The sequence below is a fragment of the Pinus tabuliformis genome, chromosome Q (genome assembly GCF_031772625.1).
Source record: "Pinus tabuliformis cultivar Carrire ecotype Pingquan chromosome Q, CPIR1, whole genome shotgun sequence".
In the NCBI taxonomy this organism is placed as follows: Eukaryota; Viridiplantae; Streptophyta; class Pinopsida; order Pinales; family Pinaceae; genus Pinus; species Pinus tabuliformis.
The window spans coordinates 1236277541-1236305115 of NC_142296.1; the positions used below are offsets into that span (position 1 = coordinate 1236277541).

At 38.8% G+C, this 27575-nt stretch overlaps 1 protein-coding gene across 1 annotated transcript in view; it reads left to right on the forward strand.

Moving 5' to 3' along the window:
- LOC149224281 (putative rhamnogalacturonate lyase B) overlaps positions 1–27575 on the forward strand; it is a 480785-nt gene that overhangs the window by 437079 nt on the left and 16131 nt on the right. The gene's annotated exons all lie outside the window — the stretch shown is intronic.

The following is a 27575-nucleotide window of genomic DNA, read 5'->3' on the forward strand; positions in this document are numbered from 1 at the left end:
AAATCCAAACCTTTTTTTTGGTCTTATAGTTTTTTCATCCAAGTTATTCTTTATGTGTGGTTTACTTCCATTTTCCTAAAAAACATTAGATGAAGATGCTTATGGCACAGCTTTGACTGCAGATAACATATCTATATTTAAAGTATGATTGATTCTGTTAACTTCTAATACCAGGTCTGATAATTTTTTCTCAACAATTATTTTATACCCAGAAATTATTCACCCAATAAAATATTGTTTTGAAATTGCTGAAAATAAATACACTGGTATTTTAACTTCACAAATAAAATTTTCAGCATAAATAAAACAGAAAATGAGTCACAAGAAATAGTAGAAAAATCTGCCCAACAAATTCTCCTTTACTTAATGGCTTCCTTTGACAAGGCATTCAACCCACAAAGAATACATTGAAAATACAGCACAGTTGGAACTTGGATTTTTGGCATGCTGGAAATTTCAGCCATCAAAGAATTTGACCCACTAGAAATTTTCAACCCTGGAAAAACTCGGCTCCCTTAGCTGTAAATAGGCCTCCTCTTCTTTGCACTGCACAGCCCCTTGTACACTAAGGAAAATCACCATTTCTCCTCTGTGCAAACCCGGGCTGGAAAACTCTGCCTCTCACAACTTTTGGCCACCTCCAAATATCAACCTCCTTTCTCCACAAACTCAGCCTCCTTGATTTCTTCTCTTGAAATCACCTTGCTGCGCAACTTTCTCTTCTCTTCATTCTTTGAGCCTCTCACTCCTTGAGAAAATCACTCTCTCGATCACAATATGTCGTTCACCTCTCTCTTATGCTTATTTTATACTTTAATTGAGCCAAATCCCTAACCCTAATCTCCTAAGTGATGAATGGCTAAGCCTCACGTGAGATCAACGATATAGATTAGATCTAAGTCACTTAAATAATTAAATTATTTATCCTTAGAAACTTGGCTTAATAGTTAACATAATAAATTAATTAATGTACTTTTCCTAAGTTCAACTTAGTAAAGAAATCATAATAATCACTTTCTCCTCATGAACAAGCACCTAAAGAGGCCATCTAACATATTTTGCATGCTTGACACCTAACCTATGGAAAAGCACTTGTCTGAGCTATTAACATCAACAGATTCAACTGAGATCATCTAATAGTTCGATCTATTTTGCTTGAGTTGTTTTTGTTATCTATCCTCTTACTGGTTTTTTAATATATCAAGCTTGTTTATGCATGATATTCATTTTTTTTGGAGGTCTCAAGTGATTTCACTCTTCAATAACTTGATCTACAGAAAAGTCTTTCATTTGTATAGCTGATCTAAACTACCATGGATATTCCACTGGATCTACTAAAATATATTAGAAAATCTAAAATCTATTCTATGAGGGTTTATTTTTCTTTATATTTCTAAATGTGTAAATTAATGTTTATTGTGTATCCATGCAAATTATAATTATGCAGAAAATAGAGAACATCTAAATAAAACTCACAAACCATAAATCAACACAAGAAATAACCTAGGAAACCCTTTTGGGAGAAAACCTAACTAGAAGGTGAGATTGCTTTGCTTTCTTTTTCTGAATGGAAAATGGATGCAAATACAAACAAGTGAGGCATGTGGCCCGTGGGCGGCTACAGTGCACCAAATCATTTCTGTTTTTTTTCTGCCTATCCACTCTTGGCTACACTGCTCATCTATGGAACAAAATGTAGTTTAACAGAATGGAACCCCTTTTCCTCCAAGTGGCCTGATTATAACACGACCCGATAGCCTATTAGTGATTAAGTTTGACTCCTTCAACTCTTAACTAGAGTTACAAATCTTCTAAAGTCTTCTTTATCATAATCATGCGGCTATTCCCTTTTCCATGAATAATGGGGGATGGTGTGGCATCTTCTCAAATTATGGTGATCAAAACAAGAAGGTCAACTTCTGGATGACATAACTTTTGCATACAGACTCTAATTGAGGCAATTCTTGTGCCATTGGAAAGGTATCTGTGTATAATAGCACAAAAACATGTGGACCTAAAGCAACAAATTTTTAACCCCAAAAAACATTGTTTGATGCCTCAAACTAGTCCCAAAAGGTTTCAGACCCCAATTTGCCAAACTGGGTTCCACTAGTAAAAATGTTCTTGTGAGTTGATTCCTCCACTTTTTTGACTCTGAAAGCTTCGAGATGGATAATAAACAATATTATTATCCAATCTGAATCACACCTCCCCATTTTTGGAGGCTTTTTTTTCCCAAAAGCTTCTACTGAATGAGATGAGAAAAATTTTACAGCACCTTCTCTCGGATGTACCTTTTAGTCTTGCCTAGAAGCTATCTTTTCAACCCAATCTACGAAAGGTCATGTTGTCATTGTCTTGTAGTTCTAGACCTCTTCTGCAAAAGTGTATCCTCTATCAACTCTGCTTGAGCATCTGGTGCCAAATCCTCTATAGAAGGTAGGACATGTTCGTCTTCTTAATCTAGCATGGAAAGCTCATAGAGTTTCAAATTCTCTACATTTGTGTTGAATTTTATAAGTCTATCCATTAGAAAACTAATCTGTATTCTGCTGGTTTATTTCTTCTACTTGTAAGTTCTAAACAAGTTATTTAAAACATTTAAATACTGAAATAAACACAATACAGTCACAACATCTACAGATCATCGACTGAAGGAAAACAAGCACACAGGTGACACCGTTATTTTTGGACAAATGTCCTCAGAAAAACCCAATGCGGCAAAACTAATGCAGTTATTCAGAGGGTTATATTATTATGCAGTCTTTCTGAGTACAACTGGGTGCCTAACCAGCTCACTGGACAGAGAAAAATACATGACAACAATACCTCTATATCTAAAAATAAGTATTCAAAAAACCTGTCCCATGAAACCCTCTCCAGCACAACTGAAGCTTAGCGCTGGCCCTCTGGCCTCTGTGTCAGCGTCCTGCTAACCTGCGTCAGTGCTTGGACCCTCTACGTTAGCCCTCTGAGGCACTGCACAGCCTCTAGGACCCTCTACGTACTCCAGCAACCTCTACGTGGATGACGCAATCCCTCTAGCTTATGCGCTGACTCTACTGGGCTCTGCGTAGCCTAGACTGGTTGTTGCTCTTGCTCTCTCCGCTTCTACGCTGGTCTCTCAATACTGCCTCTGCCTTTCTGCCTCGTACTCACTGCCCCTCGTTGTTGATCACTGATTCAACTTTTCTTAGCAACCCTACTCTAGAAGTATGAATGACTGATCACTCTGGTGTGTTCTCCAAATGACCCTCAAGCCTCCTCTTATACTTTTCTCGTTGGTCCTTCAACGACTGAGATTAAATCTTTAATCAACGACTAAGATTAGATTTGGCTTGATCCATGATTTTTGGAACCTTCTAACCCAGTTTTATATTAATACCCATTAATATTTTATTTTTCCTAAGTTTAGACTTAGGAACTCCATTAAAAATATTAATTATTTTAATATCTCCCAAACCGGGTACAATCTGTCCAAACCATTTATGGGTCTTGGAGATCTCATGTGCTTTAGCCTCTCCACCAATTTTCATGGCTAGAGCACATCCGATGCTACCCCAAATCAACACTCCCTCTTAGCGAGGACTGTGCTCTAGTAATACTCCACACTGAGCATCACCCTGATTATTCGGCATCAGTCCCTGTGCTGATGCTAGGCCTCCCCGCCCAACATCCTCTGCATTGCTACATCCTGTACTGCTGCCCATGGCCCTGCCACTGCCACTGCTGCATCCATACAACAGCTCCCTCTGCATCCATGTTGCTGCTGGTCCATCCTCCCAACACTGCATCCCCTCTCATCATGTTGCATCATGCTACTGCATACTGCTACTGCACTACAACTCAGTTACTGAGAAGTAAGTAATTGATCCACCCCACTTCTGACATCCCTATCAGGCTAGAAACACTCCCAATGCTGAAGCTCCTTTTGCCCCTCACAAGTGCTCCCTCTACTGACCTCTGCGCTACTACAACAACTCCCTACATCTCGCATCATTGCACACCTCTCTGTGCCATCCTACACTGGTACAACACTCCCATGCCTCTCGCACTGTTGTAGCCTGCTAGCCTCGTGCTACCTGGGGACTCCTGCATTGTAGCATTCTCTGTCACTTCATCTGCATCTGTCTCTACCTACATTCGCCAGTCCTGCTACTCCTCTTTGGGGCTCCCATAGTAAGGTATAATCCAAGAGGTTGGGTACCTCAAGGATCCTGCCCCTCATTGCCTGTAGTCCTCCTGACTACAGCTCGATGTCTCCCCACTTCTTCTCAAGTGGCACATGAGCACTCATGGCACAATCGTCATCCTCCTCGACTTCTTTCTCCACCCTCACTGGCACTGCCTTCGAGTCAGAAGCCTCTCCCTTACTCTTCTTCCTCAGACACTGATTCACATAGTGACCCAGTTCTCCACAATGGAAGCACTTGACCTTGGAGAGTTCCTTCTTCTTCCTCTTCTCCTGCTTTCCCGTAGATGCTAGAGCCGCATCCTCTTCCTCTTCCTTCTTGATCTTGACCCCTTTGCTGCTACTTCCCGCCTTGGTCAATCGTATGATCTCTTCTTGACAAAGAGTCGCCGACCGTTCTTCCCAATTTGGAAGACTCGTCCTGCCCAGTATGCTCTGGACAAATGTCTCCCAATCCTTGGAGACTGTGTTGAGTGCGGTCCTTACCATCAACTCCTGATCCAGCGTGGCCCCTATGGAAGTCAGTTGGTCACGGATCTCCTTCAATTGACCGAGGAAGACATCTATCTGCTCTCCCTTCTGCATCTGGTATGGCCTTAGCTGATTCTCCAGGAGAATCTTCCTCTACACAGAAGTATGCTAGTACAATGTCTTCAAAGTGTCCCGCATCTCCTTTGTTGTTTCCTTCTCAGTAATATGTGGGACCACATGATCCTTGACCCCATCAAAGATGATACACTTTGCCTAAGCCATTGCCTCCTCGTACCTTTCATTAGCTATCGGGTCAACTGGGATAGTCATCACTCTCAAAGCAAAGCCCTTGATACGATGTCTGTCTAGAATGGACAAGATCCCGGCCTTCCAGACCACAAAGTTGGATGCTCCGTCCAACCTGTCCTGATCTCAGCCCATTCACGTCCATCTTGCTGCTCTTCTTTCAACTCCTCCGAGTCTCTCTACTTCTTGCCTAGAAGTTCTTGGTTGGACTCCTGCTGAGTCTCTCTACTTCCCACCTGGAAGTTCTCGATTCGACCCCTGCTGAGTCTCTCTATTTCCCGTTTGGAAGTTCTCTTCTGGACTCCCTCTGAGGCCCAATTTCCCTCCTAGAAATCCTTCTGCCAACTGTCAACTTGCTCCTCTTTGATTGTCTATGCAATTGCAACACTGATTCGAATTCCTTGGCTTGAAATCCACCTCAGTAGCAACTCCCTCTACCTTGGTCATGCCCTGTTAGGTACCGTTCTAACCACAGTACCCCACCAGCTTCGCTCTTGCAAACTGCCCACATCTTCCTTCGCCCCAGCAACTGAAGGATTGAGCCTCTTGGCTCTGCACAATCCCGGCACCGGCATAACAACTCCCTCAGCCAACTGCGTTAGGCCTCCTGGGCTCTGCGTGAGCCTCTCTCTTCCATCCTCAGACTCTGCGCTGGCCTCTCTCTGGCCCAAACTGATGACGCGGTGCCTCTGTGTCAACCCTTCCTCTGTTGCTTCTGCAAGGATCAAATATTGTCACTCGGGACAGGTGATTCTGTTGCAAATGCTCTACTCAGCTAATGCCTTCAACTCTCCTGTGATCTGCAACCATGCTTTGATACCATGTTGAATTTTCTATGTCTATCCGTTAGAAAATTAGTCTATATTCTGTTGGTTTATTTCTTCTAGTTGTAAATTCTGAACAAGTTATTTAAAACATTTAAATGCCGAAATAAACACAATACAGTCACAACATCTACAGATCATCAACTAAAAGAAAACAAGCACACAAGTGACACCGTTATTTTTGGACAAATGTCCCCAGAAAAACCCAATGCGAGAAAACCGGTGCAGCTATTCAGAGGGTTATATTATTATGCAGTTTTTCTATGTACAACTAGGTGCATAACTGGTTCACCAGACAGAGAGAAATACACGGCAACAATACCTCTATATCCGGAAACAGGTATTCAGAAAAGTTGTCCCACAAAACCCTCTCCGGCACAACTGAAGCTCAGCGCTAGCCCTTCTGGCCTCTGCGTCAGCCTCCTACTAACTTGCATCAATCCCAGGACCCTCTGCGTCAGCCCTCTGAGGCACTACGCAACCTTTGGGACCCTCTGTGTCACAACAGTAGGCTCTGCGTGGATGACGCAGTCCCTTTGGCCTCTGTGCTGACTCTGTTGGGCTCTGCGTAGCCTGGATTGGCTGTTGCTCTTGCTCTCTTTGGTTCTGTGTTGGTCTCTCAGTACTGTGTCTGCCTCTCTACCTCGTACTCATTGCCCCTTGCTATTGATCATTGATTCAACTTTGCTTAGCAACCCCGCTCTAACAAAATGAATAATTGATCACTCTGGTGTGTTCTCCAACTGATCCTCAAGCCTCCTCTTATACTTTTCTCATGGGTCCTTCAACAACCAAGATTAAATCTCTAATCAACGACTAAGATTAGATTTGGCTTGATCCATGACTTTTGGAACTTTCTAACCCAGTTTTATATTAATACCCATTAATATTTTATTTTTCCGAAGTTTAGACTTACGAACTCCATTAAAAATATTAATTATTTTAATATCTCCAAAACCGTATACAATCTGTCCAAACCATTTCTGGGTCTTGGAGATCTCATGTGCTTTAGCCTCTCCACCAATTTGCATGACTAGAGCACATTCGTTGCTACCCCAAATCAACAATTCGCCATTGAGTAAATGCGCATGTATGGGGGTAGACTGAGTCTATGGGTGTTAACTCCCACCTTTTCTAGTATCTCAAAGGGACCATATCATAGAGCCTTGATTTTCTTACCAAAACCTCGTAACTTATCCTTGTTCAATTGTAACCATACTTTGTGTCCCACCTTGAAGGACTTTTGCATTCTGTGTTGATCATGTCTATCCTTATATTTTCCCTATGACTCCTGCAGTGTCTCATGTGCATCTAATTGGATTTGCCTGATCTTCGCAATAATATTATTGGCCCTTATGACATCCCCTATAAGATCGTTCACTCACTCCTCCTTACTACACATGCAACATCCAAAGGTGAAGATGGCATATACCCAAAACAAATTTCAAATGGGGACTTACCAATACAAGTGTGGGCTGCTCTATTATAAGAGTGTTGTATATATACTAGATTTTGATCCAAAGTCTTTGAATGCTTCTAATTGTAACCCATCAAAAGTTGCACCAATATCTCGTTGACTACTTTTGTTTTCCCATCTATCTGTAGATTAAATGTTGTAGACCTCTTAAACTTCGTGTTAATCTTCTCCCACAATGTAGTCTAAAATGCACTGAGAAATCTTGTGTCCCTGTTTGAATGATGCTCCTTGGTATCTCAAAGTGCACCCAAACTTGTCCAAAGAAGAAGTGTGTTTCTTCTTGTTCGTTGGTGGTGTTTTTATAGGGCATTATAACACACATTTTATGGATCTTGTCAACTACCATGAATAGGTAGCCCTTCCTTGTTGGTAAATGTCCCACAAAGTCCATGGAAATGCTCTCCCAAGAATGAGTGGTTACAAGCAAGGGATGGCATAAACCATGTTACTACTCAAACTAGCAGGGGTCCTAGGAGTGGGGTCCTATCGGGCAACTACTAGGTCAAGGGCAACAATGGAGCAATAGCTCACTGTCACCTCAGTTAAGTCTCCCAACTCTTTATGGACTTTCACCGATGGCAGGAGACCCGTTATAATGAGGATCACAAAGATGAATAGATCAATGATAGGGTGAAAGGTGATCCTAGAAGCCTATTCACAAGAGAGCCTCAAATGTATAGCTTACTTGCTTGGAAAGCAAGATGAAAGGTTGTCTAAGAAGGGCTTAGGAGAATTCCAAGAGCTAGGCTTTGAGTGTATGACTTGTCAAGGAGATTCCTAGACCCTAAAATCCTTATGGAAACTTGGATTCCAAGTGGTCTTTATGAATTTATCTCTAAAATGTTATGGGACCACATGGGACCAAGTGGACTTAGAATTAGGTCAAGGGGATGGAAGTGATCAACCAAGGGTGTGCTTGACCTAATTGAGGGGGACAAAGGAATTAAGGAGAAATTTTCTTTGAATTTGATGCAATAATCCCAATCAAGTCACTAGCCAAGGGAAACCTAGGGCAAGAAACGATCCTCAAGCTAGGGCTTGCAATATCTCACGATCCCACTGTCAGATTTGCTTCAAATTTGGAGGGTCCCTAGAGAAAACTCCAGTGCAGTTGTGGACCAATAATCGAAGTATTTTGTAATGTCCCTTCTCAAATATATTTGTAACAGGTTTTAGTCTCCCACAATTTTGCATAATTTTTGGTGAATGAGGAACCCATGCATTTTTTACTTAGGGACTTAGGAGAAAAGAGGTTGAATTATATCACTAGTGGAAGGTGGAGGCCACCCACTTGGGGAAAACACACTTGGGCACTTGGGCAATTCGGATTGCCTTGGATGGGAAATCGAATGGATAGGGAGAGGGGCCAACATGAGGAAGCAAGGCTTACGGAGTTATAAGGAGGAGGAACTCCCCAACTCAAGGCATCATTTGTCTATCAAACTCATTTGTGTTGCTCGAGCTGCTTAGCCGAGTTACCAGTTATTTAGCATCGAGTTTTCCAGGTGGGAGACTCAAACCTTTCTTTAGGGGACTTCAAGTGCCACCCTAGGAAGGCAATTCGTACTACCTTGGAGGAGAGCCGGTGGAGTTTCACAATCACATCACTCAGCCTTTGTCTCAGCTAGTGCGTGTTTCTGGAGGACGCAGAAGGGGAACACGCAAGTGTTGTTTGTGGGTTCATCCAGGTAGCAATTGTCGGGGGAGTTTGGGCATTGGAGCTACAGTGGAGGATCAACCTTTTGGGAGAGTTTTGGAGCAGGAGATTGCTGCATTGGAGCAGTTCGATTTACAGTCACCTGGGCCTGCGCAGAGAGCCATCACTGGGCACACGTGGGAGTTGGAGGAAGTAGTTGTAGAGCTGGAGTTGGCTGCGAGAAGTAAGGGAAATCTTAGTGGGGAGCATCTCAGCGCTTGGGGAGCAAACCATGTGACAGTTGGGCGACTAAGCTCACCTTGTGTGAATTCCCTCATAAGGTTCAACACCCAAGCATGATTATAAATATACTTGGTAATTTGCTTGCATTCTTGCACAACATCTTGCACCCACTCCAACTTCCAAATGTCCTCCAATATCAAGTCTATGCAATGGGTAGTGCATGGAGTCCAAAAAATGGTGGGATATTTGGCACAAAGCAACCTTCCAGCTGCCGCATAATTTGTTGCATTGTCTGTGATTACTTGGACAACATTTGTAACCCCAACTTCCTCCACCACATCAAACAACAATGTAAAAATAAATGTGCATCTTTTACATATGTAGATGCATCAATGGATTTTAGGGACATGGTTCCTTTAGGGAAAGCTACAACAAAATTTATTATTGTTCTACCCCTCTGATCTGTCCACCCATCAAACATAATTGTACAACTTGTAAATTTCCATGAGCTTTTAATGCTCTCCAATTGTTCCTTGACACACTCAAGCTCCTCATCTAGCTCTTTCCCCCTAAGTGCATTATAAGATGGGGCTTTGTATCTAGGGCCAGCACTTGCAATGGCATCCACCATGGGCTAATAAAAATAAGACTTTGCATAGTTGAATGAAAGACTGTTATGGTACCAAAACCTCCTCACTGCCATATTTGCCTCCTTCCTCTTCTTTTCATTAAAACTATCCAAGGTTGGTTGAGATCCTAGAGTTGTACAAGGACTGGAGAAAGAAGAGGTTATACTACTGTTTGCCACAACACTTGAAGAGGAGTTACCAATACCTAGACTTTGAATCTGTTTTTCACGATGATATGAAGATCTACCTATCCCAACAATCTCATCCTTCCTTTTTTTCTCCCTATTAGAGCTTTCTTCTTTAATGGCTTCCAAAGAAGCTGCCATTTCAGTAGTGACTTCATCAAGGCAATTTTAACAACATCCCACACCATTCCCAGGAATTCTGGCTAGGTGGTATTTTAGCTTGTTTATCCCTGCATGCATTGTGGCATTGCAATAATTGCACTTTACATGGTGGTCATTACCGGCAATGATTCGTTGACCATGTGCCCATGCAGGGATCACGAGACTTTCTAGACCCCTTTGATGGCATGGTGACAAAATCTGGAAGAAAGAAAAAAAAAAAATTGGTTTATAAATTTTTTTTTGGTTTTGAATTTTTTTTTTATTTGCAATTTCTTTTGGGTCTGTGGTTGAAAAACTCTGCCACAGGACCTGCGGGCTGAGGAGGCAATCCTCTTTAGCTCGCAGGCCCTATGGCTGAGTTTCTCAGCCACACAGGGTTGCTATGTGGTGAATCTTAGCCATAGGGCCTGCGTGTTGAGAAGACAATCCTCCTCAGCCTGCAAGGCCTGTGGATGAGATTATCAGCCACACAGCGGCCCTGTGTGGCTGAGAAACTTAGCCACAAGGCCAAAAAAAAATTGCAACCATAAACAAAATTTGGAAACAAAAAAAAAAAACTAAATTGAATACAAAAAATTTAAAAAAATTTACATGGAAAACATTCAAACAAGGTTCATGAAGCCTACTTGAAGCTGGGTCTGGACTCTGATCCGATGAAGCCTCCTTTAGCCTCCTCCAAGAACTCCTTCACTGTGCAATGGAGTCACTCAACACTCATAGAAATGAAGAAAACACTCAAATGACAAGTGAATGACAAATGGAAGGGAGAGAGGTGCTTATAAAGCATTTTCTTCCCTCCAATTTCGCTTTCCCTCCACCTCATTTCCAAAAAAGAAAAGAAAAGAAAAAATATTGCCTTTTGAAGGTCGACGGGTCTTATAACGGTCAGATGCGGGTTTTATAGCATACTTGCGGGTCTTATACAGGTAGCTGGGTATAATAAAATACCCGCCAAGTCTGGGTCTTAAGCGTGAGTGACTTGGCTCGCTATAGAACCTGCCAAGACCCGCAAGTACTCACGGGTCTCATACGGGTGGTGCTTCACTAATTTTGATTTTGTCTTGAATATCTTGATTCGGGAACATCTTCTCACTGCATATCATGACACCTCTCATCACCTGGGGATCTCTTTGAATGTTAGACCCCTTATTATAGAATAAGCTCGGAAGCCCAAAAAAATTTGCAAATTAAAACAAAACTAAAAACCAAAAAAAATAAAAAAAAATACATGGAAAACATCCAAACAAGGTTCATGAAGCCTACTTGAAGTTGGGTTTGATCTGATGAAGCTTCCTTTAGCCTCCTTTAGCCTCCTCCAAGAGCTCCTTCACTGTGCAATGGAGTCACTCAACACTCATAGAAATTAAGCAAACACTCAAATGACAAGTGAATGACAAATGGAAGGGAGAGAGTTGCTTATAAAGCATTTTCTTGTCTCCAATTTCCCTTTTCCTCCACCTCATTTCCAAAAAAGAAAAGAGAAAAAAAAAAATTGTATTCTGAGGTTCGACGGATCTTGTAGGGTGTTCAATGCAAGTCTTATGCCAAACCTGCGGGTCTTATAAGAGTACACGGGTTTAATGAGAGTTTGGTCAAGTAAGGGTCTTAAGCACGAGTTCTATGCGAATGACTCATCTCGCTATAGAACCCTCCAAGAACTGCAGGTACTCGCGAGTCTTATGCGAGTGGTTCTTCATTGGTTGTAGATTCGGTACTGCCAAAATCAGTGCTTGACTGATCTTCTATAACTCCTCAAAAGTCCTCTGCTAATTTTGTCCTCTATAGAAACTCTTTCCACTTGCTGTTATGGCGTGGAGTGGTGTTGCTACTGCTGAAAACAAGGCTATGAATTTTCTCAGGTACTATGTTGTGCCAACGGAACTCCTAACCTTAGAAACATTAGTAGGCACCAACCACTTCATAGTGACCTCCAACTTGATAGGATCTATCTTCAACTCCCCTCTACCTGCCACATACCCCACATACACCAAAGACTGTTTAGCAAACTCACACTTCCTGAGATTTGCCAGTAGCTAGTGCTTCTTTAATGTCTCTAGCACTTGCATCGAATGTGAGATGTGCTTCTCCCAAGTAGCATTGTGTACCAGTATATCTTCCAAATAGACAATAACAAATGAATCTATAAAGGGGTGTAATATATCATTCATTAACCTCATAAACATAGTTATTGCATTGCATAGGCCAAATGGCATGACTAATCACTCATACAAACCTTGTCTGGTTTTGAAGGTCTTCTAAGTGCCCTTTTCTCTAACTTGAACCTGGTGATATTCATACTTTGAGTCCATCTTGGTGAAGTATTTGGCTTGTTGCAACTAATTCAACAGATCATCTATCTTGGGCAGGAGGTACCTGTTCTTGAGCATAATTTTGTTTAATGCTTAGTAATCAATACACATCTTCCAAGTCCCATCCTTCTTTTGGCACAATGATGATGGGCAACTCAAATGGTGAGGTACTTGGTCGAACGACACCCTATTCCAATAGTTGTTGCAATTTCTTCTTCACCTCACTTGCTTCTATATCAGACTACCTATAGAACCCAATGTTTGGCAACATGGAGTGTGTTAATAGTTAGATCTCGCACTCCACTACCCTCTTGGGTGATAGCCCATTAGGCTTATGGAACACATCTCCATATTCCTATAACAACTCTTCCAATTGTTATTTATGTTTCCTAGTACACCTCTCCAAGGATGACTTTTCTCTCACTGACCCCTCTACAAACTAATTTTCTCCTAAAAACAATGAAACATAATTCTTGCTAGAACTAATAATTTTCTTGTCTTGGTGGGCACTTAGCAGCAAAATTTTGGACTTGCCCCTATGGTGAAGGATCTTCCAACTTTAATGAGGCAGTACTGGTTGGATGTTGGTACATGAATATTGCATCTCGCAAGTACATATAGGGACTTCCAAACACCACTCCACATACATCAAAGGGAACTACGTCTAATTCTACTTTATCAAAAAAATCAGCAATGATAGAAAATTTGATTTTACATTGCTTTGTTACCTTTATTTCTGCAACCTTATTTACCTATCTCAATGGATATGGGCTTGAATGATCATGAACATCCAATCCCAACTTGTTGACTAACTCTTCTGCAATGAGATTTGTCTATTATCTTGAGTTGAGCAAAGCATCAATCTTTTCCTTCTTGACCTGATTCTTTATATGGAATTGTTTGGTTTTTTCATTCTCTACCTATTGCTAAAGGCTACTCAGATTCACCTCCTTCTATATTGATGTACAATCGATCTTTTTGTCCATGTCCAAGTTTCTTTCCACGTAGTTGCCTTGAGATTTTTCCTAGAAGAAATTTCTCCTATCGACCACACATGCAAGGTCAAACAACATAGAATCCACACATGCAAAGTCAAACAAAGAGAAAAGAAACATAGTCAAAGGCTAGAATGTCTAGTCAACTTCATATTCCTTGTCTTTGTCTTCTTTGCTTAGATGAAAAGATGATGTGTGTGAGTGATCCTAATTTCCCAGAGGAGGAGAGCAAGTGGTTTATATATAGTCATTGATGAGGCCAAAAGGGTGTCTCTTTCTTGAGGGCTGACTTGATCATTTTGGTACCAAAACTTTGAATTTCAAAAATTAAAATTTTCCTCTTGAAGTCGACTTGAAAACCACAACTTATATATATATATATATATATATATATATGTGGAGGGCTAAAGACTTTAATGAAGATCAACCATAGCTACAAAAATCAACAAATTATTGTTTATTGTGTATACATACAAATTTTAATTATGCATAAAATCGAGAACAACGAAATAAAAATCAAAACGCATGATTCAACATAAGATATAACTTGCAAAATTCTTTTGAGAGAAAACCTAGTTGGAAGGTGAAGTCCCTCTGCTTTCTTTCTCTATATGGAAAATAGATACAAGTACAAAAAAGTGACGTCTGTCGCTCATGGGTTTCTACAATGCACAAATCTCCTCTCTCTCCCTATCCACTCTCGGCTACTTTACTCATCTATGGAACAAAATCCATTCAAATATATAATGGAACCCCTTTTCCTCCTAGTAGCCTATCTATAACACGACCCAATAGCCTACTAGTGGTTAAGTTTGACTCCTTTAGCTCTTAACTAGAGTTACAAAATGGACTCGTTGATTTTCTAGTTGCAGACAAAACTTGAACAATTTTCAAACTGATAACTACTTCCAATGATACAATCTGACTTCTGTAGAGCTTTCCAATCATTATGCAGTTATATATGAAAATTCCAACCATATACTTCAATAGAGCAGTAGAGATCACAGAAAACAATAAATCAAGAGACACCAAAATTTCTTGGGACAAAACCCCACAAGGGGGAAATCTTGGTAATCTTTTCTTATGAGAGAGAGTTCAACTCATCAAAATTTACATCAAAATATTCCATTCAAAATCCTAATCTCTAACCTCAATATTTTCCAAGTCAAAACCAATCAAATGAGAGAGAAAAAGTCAACGCTTGTCAAAATAGAGATAAGAGAAGTCAAACTTCACTGGAAACTTCAGCCTTCTTTCTCCTTATCACATGTGAACAAAACTCCTTGATTGGTCGAATGAGTGAGTGTTTTGTTTCCAAAAGAGGTCAATCGAATGCCAATATATATGTGAGTCAAGAGATGGGTTTTGACCTTAGGGTTTGTTGTAACCAAAATTTGCAGGGAAAAATTTTGGTCCAGGGACAGTTTTCTATTGATGGTTATGCATTAAAGATAATAAAAATCGTGATGAAGTAGATGTTATTGGTTGATTCCAAACAAAATACTTTAGATTCATATATTTGTGAATTCAATGGCAACACCAGTGTGTGTGAAAGATCTTAATGGACTCGAACTATGGTTTTAACAGATTGTCTCATGCCTCAAACATTGTTTGATTCACATTAAAAGTGTTTTGGATAGGTACTCATATAGGATTTGTGTTCTTTTAGGCCTTTTCGAGTTAAAGATTACATGTATGGTAGCCTCATGCTTCTAGCCCAAGAATGATCACTGTCGATAATCGAGTGGTCATAATTTGGAATCCAGAAATGGGAGAAGGTATGACTAGTACTGAACTAGCAACTGGAAGTATCAATGATGTTTGTGTAATTCACAACAATAGATTAACGTTCATGACACTTGAGTCCACTCAAATTCCTTCCTATTTTATCCATTCTTTGGGACCTGCTCCAAAGTGATGTTCTTACCTTCAGAACTTGATAGAAAAGCTTGAGGAAGGGGCACAAACTACCATCTATGATGATTTCAAATTTGTTACAAAAGAAGACCTCGAAAGCTTGAACTCAATAATACAAGTCTATTTTCTTGAACTTATCTATTTTATGAAGAAGCCAACAATTTTTCCTTACAGATGGGTGTTGGTGCAATTTGGTGCATTTATCTTGCTTTGTGGAGTAACACATATGATGAACCTTTGGACTTTTCATGCACACACAAAATTGAAAAGAGAAAGACAGTCTTTAAATTGGATATAAAGGCTACATGTACCCTATACGATCTTTGCCTTTTGATTGTCTATTGCGGTGTTTACAACTTGAGAGCTATATAAGGAATCATGACAATGACCTATGCCAGCAACTTGGCAAATGACCAAGGGTTGTGGGTAGCATTCTGTCTTGCAATATGCATTTAGGTTTTTGTATCTAATTGTGGAGCAGCTATGTGTAAATTTATGGGCTAGATTCAAGCCATGGTGTCAAAATCTTTGGAAATGTTGCAACACATTGAGGTATATTATGATATAATGCATACATTCCGTTAATCCATTGTTCCAATTGATATATGATGTCTCTTCAATGGGTGTAAGTGGCTCACAACTCTTGCAAAAAGTATGAAGAGCTACTAAAATTGGGTCATCTTATTGCTCACAAGTGTCCAAATTTGCTTGGTTAATAACACTAATTTGACATAAATTTATTTGACTTACACCTTGTCCTCAATCTAATAAGGATTCATGTATTGTTGGTGTTTATTATTATACGCCCTGGACATACTCTGTTGTCGCACGAAATGTCTAGGCACCACGACAACGGCTCAAATTGGGGTCTATCACCCTGATCCCCAATCTCTCTATTTAAGTTGTCTCCCTACAGCAGGCTAAGGGGGGTAGACCCTACGAAAATGGAATGAAGGAGAACTAGTTGGAAACCAACCAGTTCGGGAGACACAGTGAAGCGACCAAGTACTTGATTTAGATTTAGCAAGGTTTATAGGATTTGATTAGATTTTAAGCAATTGATGCCAGTGCCTTATGGAGTCAACTATCTTGCTAGGAAATTTAGGACCAAGTAATTGATTTGCAATTGTTGCTTGAATGAATGACTATCTTATATGAAATGCAGATCTTAAAGCTAATATGAGATGCAAGAATCTTAGTTAATTTTAGTTAAATGCCTATCTAAGTTTTAAGTTTTAACCCTTCGATTATTTCTATATTGAGCCTGATTTCGTAGTAATTGGAAAAAAGAAGATAAGATGAAGCACACTAAGGTGTGATTAACGATACCTCTCCTGAAAATCTAACATACCCGGTGCCTCCGGCACTGCAGAGAGTTGTGGCTCTGACGACTACAAGGTCACCGTTTTAAGTACTATTAAAAGCAAGCTTCTCAAGCAAAGATGAATGGATACCTATCTCTCTATCGACCAAGCTTATGCTTGGAAGTAAATTTTATTTATGCAAAACTAACTTATATGCAAATGCACCAGATGATGAGAAGAAGTTAGACCCGAGGATTAGAAACACTTGTGTCACAAAAGCCCTTAATCACCAAAATAAAATGCTCGCTTTATTGGATGAAGACTTAAAAATAAATCTTTGAAAATATTACAATTAAACCACAAAGTTATTTCAAATCTTTTTTGATACAATTATAGCTCAAAGAGAACAAAAACTTCTTTGCAATCAATGTCAATAGATGCTCAAAAAATACTCAATTTATGAAACAAAAGATATGCATTTTATCACATTTCCAAGACAGAGTACTTAATTTTCAGAAATTAGTTTTTAGGACAGCAGTAAGAAAAACTTTATGACAGCAACAATATGACAATGAAAACAGTGAGCTATCAATGATATCTTTATGCCAAAAATTTCTGAAATTTTTTCAAACTTGCCCACATGAATTATAAAAAAAAATTAGCCTGTTATGATGTGATTCCCAAAATTATATCAGATCTGATATATTTATTACAGCCAGCAATTAAAACATGAAATAAGCCTAATGATGAATGCCCAACTCAAAAAATTAATTCCTTAATGTATTAGACAACTTAGGAACTGATTTTAGGCTAACCCACATGAAATTTTTCCATTGTTATATTTCAGACATCAGAAACAGAATTATTCAGAGATAACAGTCACCCAAAATGTAGATTTAGGCCAAATTCTTGATACACATCAAACATAAATGACTTATTAATGTATTTAACAATTTTTTTAGTGAATTTCAAACCACTTAGATGTGTTTTTCACCACTATTAGAAAGGTATATGACTGTTGTAACAAATACTGAGGAAAAATATGGTTTAGAGATCAAACCCTTAGGCCCTAGGCCTTAAAAATCACTTGCCCAAGTTGCCAAAAAAATTTCAATACCTGAAACACAAATTTTTACTAAATTTTCTACAAAAACCCAACAACGATTAGCTTTAGAAGATCAAATATTCAAATCAAAAATGGAGCAAGGGGAATCTAGGGCCAATGAGAGCTAGCACTAAGCCCAATAGAAATAACATTAGACTAGGAGAAGGCAGATTTGGGCTTAGGAGCCCCAAAACTTGAAACCCTTGTTCCGGAAAAAATTATTTTGCTTCAGATCTTTAGATTTATTGCAAAATCTTTAATGGTTGGCTTTGCAAAAATATTTGGGACAAGATATTGGCCTCCTGGGCCTAAATCTGTCTCAAAACCCCCTAGATTTGCTTGAAAAAATCTCATATTTGAGGATTTACTTAGCTAATTTGTTGGGTCCCTATAATACTAGTGATTACCCCATTACTATTGTAGTTATACCCCTTATTTATATTTTTGTGCCCCTATTACCCCCATGTTGTTATTTCTGTGCCCCATAGAATCCCCCTATTGTTATTTTTGTGGCTTTATATTATTATTGTTAGGTCGGCTGGGTTATATTGTGACTCCTTAGACTCCTATATATAGAAAGGAGGTTTTCTCATTTGAATCATCCAAGAATTGATCATTTATGTAATGTAAAGGAGGTTGCCCCCTCGAAGAGGCTGAATTCTAAGGCGTTGATCTATCTTTTCTATCTTTTCTTGAGCTGGTTCCATAACATTTGGTATCAGAGCTTTGGATTCTAGGGTTTCACTGCTCCAAACAGGTCATCGTGGCATTTTCGCTATAACTTTTTTTCTGTGACGTTTCAGAAGTCGCAAAAAAAAACCCATTTGATAAGAAATCGCGCTGAAGCTTGGGTCCGAATTTCAAAGCTTTTTGCGCGATATTTGCGGAGATATGATCTGAGAAAGTTGGTCTTTTTGCAGACTCCTGAATTACATTCAAAACAGGTGACCTGGGGAAAATCGTCATAACTTTCTCTCTGTGGATTGGATTGAAATTTCGTAAGAAGTTACAGAAAGAGGACGGACTGTAGTTTCTTGTATGTGTGTTTCAGATCCAAAAGTTGAAACAGTGACTCGTGGCACGTCGTACAAGTTCGCTCTACTGAACTAGTCTAGAAGCAAGTCACTGTGGGAGATTTCACATAACTCTTCCTTGGAGAATCCAATTTGGGTCAGACTTGTGGCATTGGAAAGAGGACACAGAAGGCTACTACAGGTCGCAAGTTCAAAACTGGATGATCTGAAATTACAGAGATACATCAGATTCAATATCAGGCTTCTACAAAGTGAAAAAAGGTGTGTAGTTTTTTTTTAAATTTTTGCAGAAGCTTGGTTTAACGAAATTCAAAGGGCATAGTAAAGCATTATTATCGGTAACTGATGCCCCGAAAGAAAATGCAAACACCTAGTAAGAAACCTGAAAGCTCTAGCATGACTCATGAAGAAGAGGAAGAAATGCTACATGATATATCAAAATTACAAGAACAAGTGCAACATATGTCACGCTCACAAAAGCTAACAGAAGCTAAGATAAATGGCGTGGAATCTGAGATAAAGGGCATGAAAGCTAAGATGGATGATTCGAAGATAGAGCTGAAGAGAGACATGGTAGATTTGAAGACAGATTTGAAGACAGACATGGACGAATTGCAGATAAATATGAATAAGTTGCTACAAGAAATGGGCACTAAGGGTGAAAGGGTACTAAAGGAAACTCATGATGAGAATAAAAGAAATGTTAATCATGATTCCATAGATGCTAATGTTGGATCGAAGACTCACCATATTCCAAAAATCGATATGAGGAAGTTTGATGGCAAGGATCCCGCCACATGGATATTACAGATGGAGCAATTCTTCGATCTCAATAATGTGCAAAACACACAAAAGGTACGTATGGCAACTTTATATTTGGAACCAAATCAGTTTGTATGGTATCAATGGCTTTGCTCTCGTAAACAATTTATCACTTGGGCAATTTTTACGGAAGAATTGATAGCACATTATGAAGATACAAAAAGCAACACTTTTTTTAGCCAATTGATAAGTCTCAAACAAAAGGTTCAATAATGGAGCACATTGAGGAGTTCCAAAAATTGAACATAAGGGTAAAAGATATTCCAGAGGAGCATAGGATTGATGTGTTCATAGGGTCTTTAAAGGATAATATCCAACATGATGTTCGCCTTTGGGAACCTGATTCATTAGAGAAGGCATTCAGGTTAGCAAGAAAAATGGAAAGCAAAATTATGGCAACCAGGAAGCATACCACTCACAACTATAAAGATGGAAGTGTTGTTGCCCTAGTCTTCCACAACCTATAAGGTTGACACCACAACAATTGGAAGAAAAAAGAGCAAAAGGGCTTTGTTACAGTTGTGATAGCAAATACACTAAAGGTCATAAGTGTGCTGAGAAGAAATTATTCTACATAGATTGTGAAGAGGAAGAAGAAAAGGAGCAAGAAAGGTCAAAAGAAGAGGATATACTCCAGGAACAAAGCCTAGATGAAGAACAAATAAATCCGACCATATCTTGTAATGCATTGGCAGGAATTACCACTCCTCAAACCATCAAGATAGAAGGACAAATCAAGAAGAAAAAGGTAATAGTGTTGATTGATTCAGGAAGCACCCACAATTTTATTCATTGTAGGGTAGCAAAAGAATTGAATTGCTTCCTATATCCAGCACCAGAGTGTCAAGTGATGATTGCAAATGGAGGAACAATAAATTGCTCTGGAAAGTGCCATAATATCAAGCTATCCATGGGAGAATATGTATTGACTAGCCCAATGCTTTCCATTCCAATGGGAGGTGTTGATGTTGTACTAGGAGTCCAATGGCTACAATCCTTGGGTACAATAGCTTTTAATTTTCAAGAACTTTTCATCAAATTTTCTACGGAAGGAAAGGAAGTTGAATTAAGGGGTATTGCAGGGAAACCAGGAAAGATAATCAGCTCTAATGGTATGACAAAGCTTCTAAAAAAGGAGCAAAGAGGTGTAATTGCACAATTATGTTCGCTAGATGTTTCCACATTGGAATCATCTATTTCTCCAGATCTCCAAAAAGTCCTGGACAATCATTCCAAGGTATTTGAGACTCCCAAAGGTCTCCCACCTATGCGTGATCATGATCATGCTATTCATCTGATTCCAGGAAGTGTTCCTCCAAACATCAGGCCGTACAGATATCCCTATGTCCAAAAAAGTGAAATTGAACGTATGGTTGCAGAAATGCTAGAGGCTGGTATAATTCAACCAAGTCAAAGTTCTTTCTCGGCTCCAGTAGTATTGGTGCACAAGAAGGATGGATCATGGCGCATGTGTCCGGATTATAGGGAGCTCAACAAGCTCACTATTAAAGATAAGTTCCCCATTCCTGTCATTGATGAATTACTGGATGAATTGCATGGATCAATTTACTTCACCAAGTTGGATCTTCGTTCAGGATATCATCAAATCAGAATGAAGATTGAAGACATTCCGAAAACGGCATTTAGAACTCATGAGGGTCATTATGAATTTTTGGTCATGCCTTTTGGCCTTACCAATGCACCTTCAACATTTCAAGGTTTGATGAATTCAATTTTCAAACCATTCCTTAGAAAATTTGTGTTAGTATTTTTTGATGATATACTAATCTACAGCAAGTCTTGGAAGGATCATGTTGAACATGTTGACAGGTGCTACAACTATTGGAGGAGAAACAATTATATGCAAAAAGATCCAAATGTTTCTTTGGAGTCCAGGAGGTGGAATATTTGGGTCATATTGTATCTCATGGAGTTAAGGTAGACCCTAGCAAAATTAAAGCCATTAAGGAATGGAAAATCCCCACATCCATAAAGCATCTGCGAGGATTTCTTGGGTTGACAGGGTATTATCGCAAGTTTGTTAAGAATTATGGGAGAATAGCAGCACCTCTAACAACATTATTGAAGAAAGATGCATTTTCATGGACTCCGGAAGCAACAAAGGCCTTTGAACATCTTAAAGAGGCAATGTGCCAAGCACCGGTCTTAGCTACACCGGACTTCACAAAAACCTTTATTGTGGAATGTGATGCTTCAGGAAATGGAATTGGTGCTGTTCTAATGCAAGATGAAAGACCCATTGCTTTTGAAAGTCGTCCAATCAAGGGAAAGTTTTTAAGCAAAGCTATTTATGAGAAGGAAATGTTGGCAATACTCCATGCACTTAAGAAATGGCGACCCTACCTAATGGGAAGACACTTCAAGGTAAAAACGGATCATGATAGCCTTAAATACTTTTTAGAACAAAGATTATCCTCTGAAGAGCAACAAAAGTGGGTCACAAAGATGTTGGGTTATGACTTTGAAATCATCTACAAAAAAGGGAAGCAAAATGTGGTGGCAGATGCACTCTCAAGAAAGGATGAGGATGTGGAAGCATTGTTGTGTGCCATTTCTATTATCCAACCAGATTGGATAAACGAAGCAAGGGAGGAATGGAAGAATGACGAAGAAGTGTGGGCACTTATTCGAAAGCTACAACAAGATTCCAGTACGTCTGATACATTTAGCTGGCAAAATGATTCGTTATGGTACAAAGATCGCTTATACCTCTGTAAGAATTCCCAGCTAAAACAAAAGATTCTTATGGAATTGCACACTTCTCCCTTAGGAGGGCACTCAGGATTTTTAAAAACTTACCACAGGGTTAAGAAGGAATTTTTTTGGGATGGCCTTAAATCAGATATTCAAAAGTTTGTGGCAGAATGTTTGGTTTGCCAACAAAATAAAGTTGAAACAATTAAGACACCAGGTCTATTACAACCTTTATCCATTCCAAGCCAACGTTGGGAGGAGGTTTCAATGGATTTTATCACAGGTTTACCCAAGTCTGAGGGAAAGAGTGTCATCATGGTGGTAGTTGACAGACTTACCAAGTATGCACACTTTTGTGCATTATCACATCCATTTAAAGCCAGTACAGTTTCTACTGCATTTATGGAAACAATTCAAAAGCTACATGGAAACCCAAAGATTATTGTAAGTGACAGAGATCCCATTTTCACTGGAAATTTTTGGACAGAATTATTTTCTTGTCTTGGTACTCAGTTAGCTCATAGCTCATCTTATCATCCTCAATCTGATGGGCAAACTGAGATAGTAAACAAATGTTTGGAAGGATATCTTCGTTGCTTTGTATCTGATAAACAGACACAATGGGTCAAATGGTTGCCTCTGGCTGAATGGTGGTATAACACTTCCTTCCATACAGCAACAAAAATGACCCCATTTATGGCACTTTATGGGTATCAACCACCATCCATCACATCATATTTAAGAGAAAATTCTAAGGTTCAGGCAGTGGAACATCACATCGAACATCAACAACAAGTCCTCCAACTCTTAAAGGATAACCTCGTGTTGGCACAAAATAGAATGAAACAACAGGCAGATCAACATCGCAGTGAAAGAAGTTTTGATGTAGGTGATTGGGTATTCCTACGGCTACAACCATATAAGCAAATGTCCCTAAAGCAAGCTAAGAAGGATAATAAATTATCACCAAAGTATTATGGTCCGTACAAGGTGTTGCAAAAGATTGGTACTATGGCATACAAATTGGAGCTTCCTGCAGCTTCTCGATTGCACCCAGTTTTCCATGTTTCATGTTTAAAGAAGGTTATAGGCGACAAGCTCCCAGTTCAAACAATATTGCCAGAACTTGACGAGGAAGGAAAAATTATATTGGAACCGGAAGCAGTCATAGAAACAAGAACTCGACAGCTACGAAATCGATCAATTTCAGAGTATCTTATCAAGTGGAAGAACTTATCCGCTGAAGATTCCACATGGGAGGATGAGAATTTTATGCAGAAGTATCCAGAACTACTCAAGCGTTGAGGACAACACTTTTTTGAAGGAGAGGGGCATGTTGGGTCCCTATAATACTAGTGATTACCCCATTACTATTGTAGTTATACCCCTTATTTATATTGTTGTGCCCCTATTACCCCCATGTTGTTATTTCTGTGCCCCATAGAATCCCCCTATTGTTATTTTTGTGGCTTTATATTATTATTGTTAGGTCGGCTGGGTTATATTGTGACTCCTTAGACTCCTATATATAGAAAGGAGGTTTTGTCATTTGAATCATCCAAGAATTGATCATTTATGTAGTGTAAAGGAGGTTGCCCCCTCGAAGAGGCTGAATTCTAAGGTGTTGATCTATCTTTTCTATCTTTTCTTGAGCTGGTTCCATAACATAATTTCCCAAATCTATTCCTGCAAACAATTTTTGAGCCCAGATCTTGCCCTCCAGGGTCTAGATCTAGCTCAGGTCTGAAGATTTTCTTGGCTGATTTCTCAGATCTATTCTTGCAAACAATCTTTTAGCCCAGATCTTGCCCTCCAAAGTCTAGATCTAGCTTAGATCTGAAGATTTTCTTGGTTGCTTTCTCAGATCTATTCCTGCAAACAATCTTTGAGCCCAAGATCTTTCCCTCCAAAGTCTAGATCTAACTTAGATCTGAAGATTTTCTTCATTGATTTCTCAGATCTATTCCTGCACAAGTGAAAAGAAAAAAATCCAATCCCCAATATGTACAAAAATAGAGAAAATTCCAAGTGTTAAAATTCAAAATTATGTTACAAAATTTCATATCTACACAAGTAAATAACAGATCTATACAAATAATTTACAAATCTATCAGGTCTGAGGAGTATGAGTCCAACTCCACTCTCAGATCTGATAATCTAAGGCTTTTAATACCTAGATCTATCAAAATTTCCACAAAATATTTAAAAGATTTTGAAATTTTAGAGAGGTACTAGCCCAAAAACACCTTGCAGAAAAAAGATTATCGTTAGATAAATCCTGAAGCTTATATGAAGTAGGCTCTTCAGAAAATATGTATTAAGAGTTGGTTGGTCCAACCGAAGACTATCCCCAAACGCTCAATGGGAACTTGAGAGATCTTCTGCAAACACTAGATCAACCATCAAATCAAGTAGAGAAATAGAACAACAATAAAATTCTAGAAAAATAAAGATACCTGCTACTTCAATCAAAATTGAAAATGTTACCCTAGATCCAACAAACTGAATAAGATACCTGTATTCAAATTATTCTAAGAGAGCTATTGATTGATAGTTTTCACATAATATTAAGCAGAAATTAAAACAATGTTAACATAAATTCATGAAAATGAACACTACAACATGTTGAAACCCCAAAGGCTTTTGCATTAATTCAAAAAAGTATACAAGAGAGCTTGAGAGCTTAGTACACGATTCAAAGATCGGATGGATCAACTTACAAATGACCTCCTATTTAAAGATAAATCTTCCAACGACTAGTTCGAGTGATCATTGTCAAAGCAATCTCAACTATTGATAAGAATTAAAATTTATTTTAATCTCATCCGTCAAAATTTTAAATTCTTGAGGAAATTCGAATTTTTCAATTAAATGCATTTTAATTAACTCAAAGATAAAAAATTGGAGTTAATTTGTTCAAAAATTTGACTTTGACTTAAACTCCAGGAACCAAAAGCTTAAAATTTAGCAAAATAATTAATTTACCTTAGTCCCAGGGCCTTTTAAAATTTGAATTTTAAAGGACTGACAAATTTTGCCTTTGGAGAATTTAAATTTACCTAGGACCTAGAATTAATTAAATTTCTAGCTTAGGATTTTAATTAATTTTTTTGCCAGAAAATATAATTAATTAACCTATGAGAGGATAAATTAATTTTCTAACCCTCAATACACTTTACATCATAATTTTCGTATTTTTTACATCTCAAGGGGGAGAACCCATTTGTAATAGACCCTCATAGACTACCCATTTCTGTGACACAAATATAATCTAGCAGACCAAACAATTTGTAATAAAATAACCTAACCAAATAGTTAGGATTATTCCCAAATCACTTTTACATAGACTTGATCTATAACACTAGGACTCGCTTAAGATCCCAGTGACAAAATACATTCCGACTTTGGGGTAAGACTGAAGGAAAACTCTACCGACCATTTGAGAATGGATTGGTGAGACAAAAAACCTCCTAGAATGTAGATCGTCACCAGAAAAGTAGGTTTACCTAGGCAGTTACATACGTGACACAGATCTGTTGAGATTATTTACATCATATACATGTAGAATGGGCTTACATTATAACATGATAGTCAGGCTGATGATGATCGCTGAACGACACAGACACATCGATCAAGCGCTATCCCTTTTGTGGAAAAAATTGGGGTGTATTACTATGGATCATTGACACGTAGTGGTCAACATCTAGCTCTACTTGGGAACACATTGTTGCACCTAAGGAATGTGAAGATCTAGAATAATATAAGGATGCCCCATGTCATCGGGTGCGTTCAATATAGTGCATACTGAGCATTTGCTTGCTTTCAGGCAAATCTATCGGTTGTTTCTCAAATGTGCCATGTCCAATCCTACACACGGTAGGACTTCTTCCTATCCGAAAATCAAGCTGCTCGCGGCCATCTAATGCATCAAATCACTTTCTCATTCTCTTTCTCTTGCACCTTTTCTTTGTGGCAGGTTGTATCATCGATGATGTGGAACATTCTTCTTCAAAACTCTCAGATGAAGTATGTAAGATATGCATGACATGTATTTCTTCATTCTACATCTGCTCTGTCAAGAATGATGGGTCAGTCTCACAGGTGTCATGAGTTATAACTTTATCTTTTATGACTGGTGGATTAACCATGTGAGCATCAACCTAATTCTTATTAATTTCCATTTTATCCGAGTCACCTTCAATTAGCCACTTTTCAATGGAACAAATGACCTCATAATAAGATGGAGGTTGCTGCAACAGATAGGGAGGCTTATGATCTATTGATGTTTCCTTGTTCCTTTCATCCTTTGACTGACACTGAATTTTCTGTACCTGTATGGCTATGGCATCCATCTGGGTAGAGTGTCCATCCTTCATAGCATTGACTTCCTTGGCATGGTTTTCCTCCATGGTCAATAACTTATTCTGAAGACATATCTGACTAGCTTCCATATTTTTTTATCACTTTGTCATTATCTGTTTTTATGGTCATCAAGCAATGTTGTATAGAGTTTATCTCTTTCTCATGTTTTGCTTGTATGATAGCTAACTGATTATTATAATCGAATCTCATGATGGTCATTTATTCATACATAGTTTACAATTTGTTCTAAATCGAACTTATTTCTTCTTGATAACTTGTTTCCATGGCAGTCACATGATTTGAATGATTAAATTATGTGATCGTCATATTTTCCACTAGGGCTAATAACTTGCTTTGCATAGAATTATTTTCCCTATCATGATTAGCTTTCATGGTTTCCATTCCGTTAGCACGCTGACTCTGCATGTCAGTCCTCATATCCTCCATATTCTAGGCATACTTTTCTACTACGATGGCTACATGATCGGAGTGTTTAATTTTCATGATTTCCATCTCCTTATCACGTTTTTCCAGTTGAGTGTACAAAGTTCTCATATCCTTGACATAATCAGTCATAAATTTTTCCTAATTAAGCTCCATATTTTTTACCAACTGTGTTTGACTGAATTGCATGTCTTTAACCAATTGCTTTAGTTCTTCTGTAAGATGCTTATCATTCTCCCTTTCACTGTCGACACTGATTTGATAATCTGTTCCTTCTTTTCCACTATCATGGATTCGTCCTACAACGGTACAAGTGGATGGCACATTCTGATCTGAAGAATTGTCTTGAAATCTTTCATTGACAATTGGATCCTTTACAAGATCACTCTCATTCTATTGCATAATGTTAGGGGCACAAGGCGAGCTCCCTTCATCACCATATC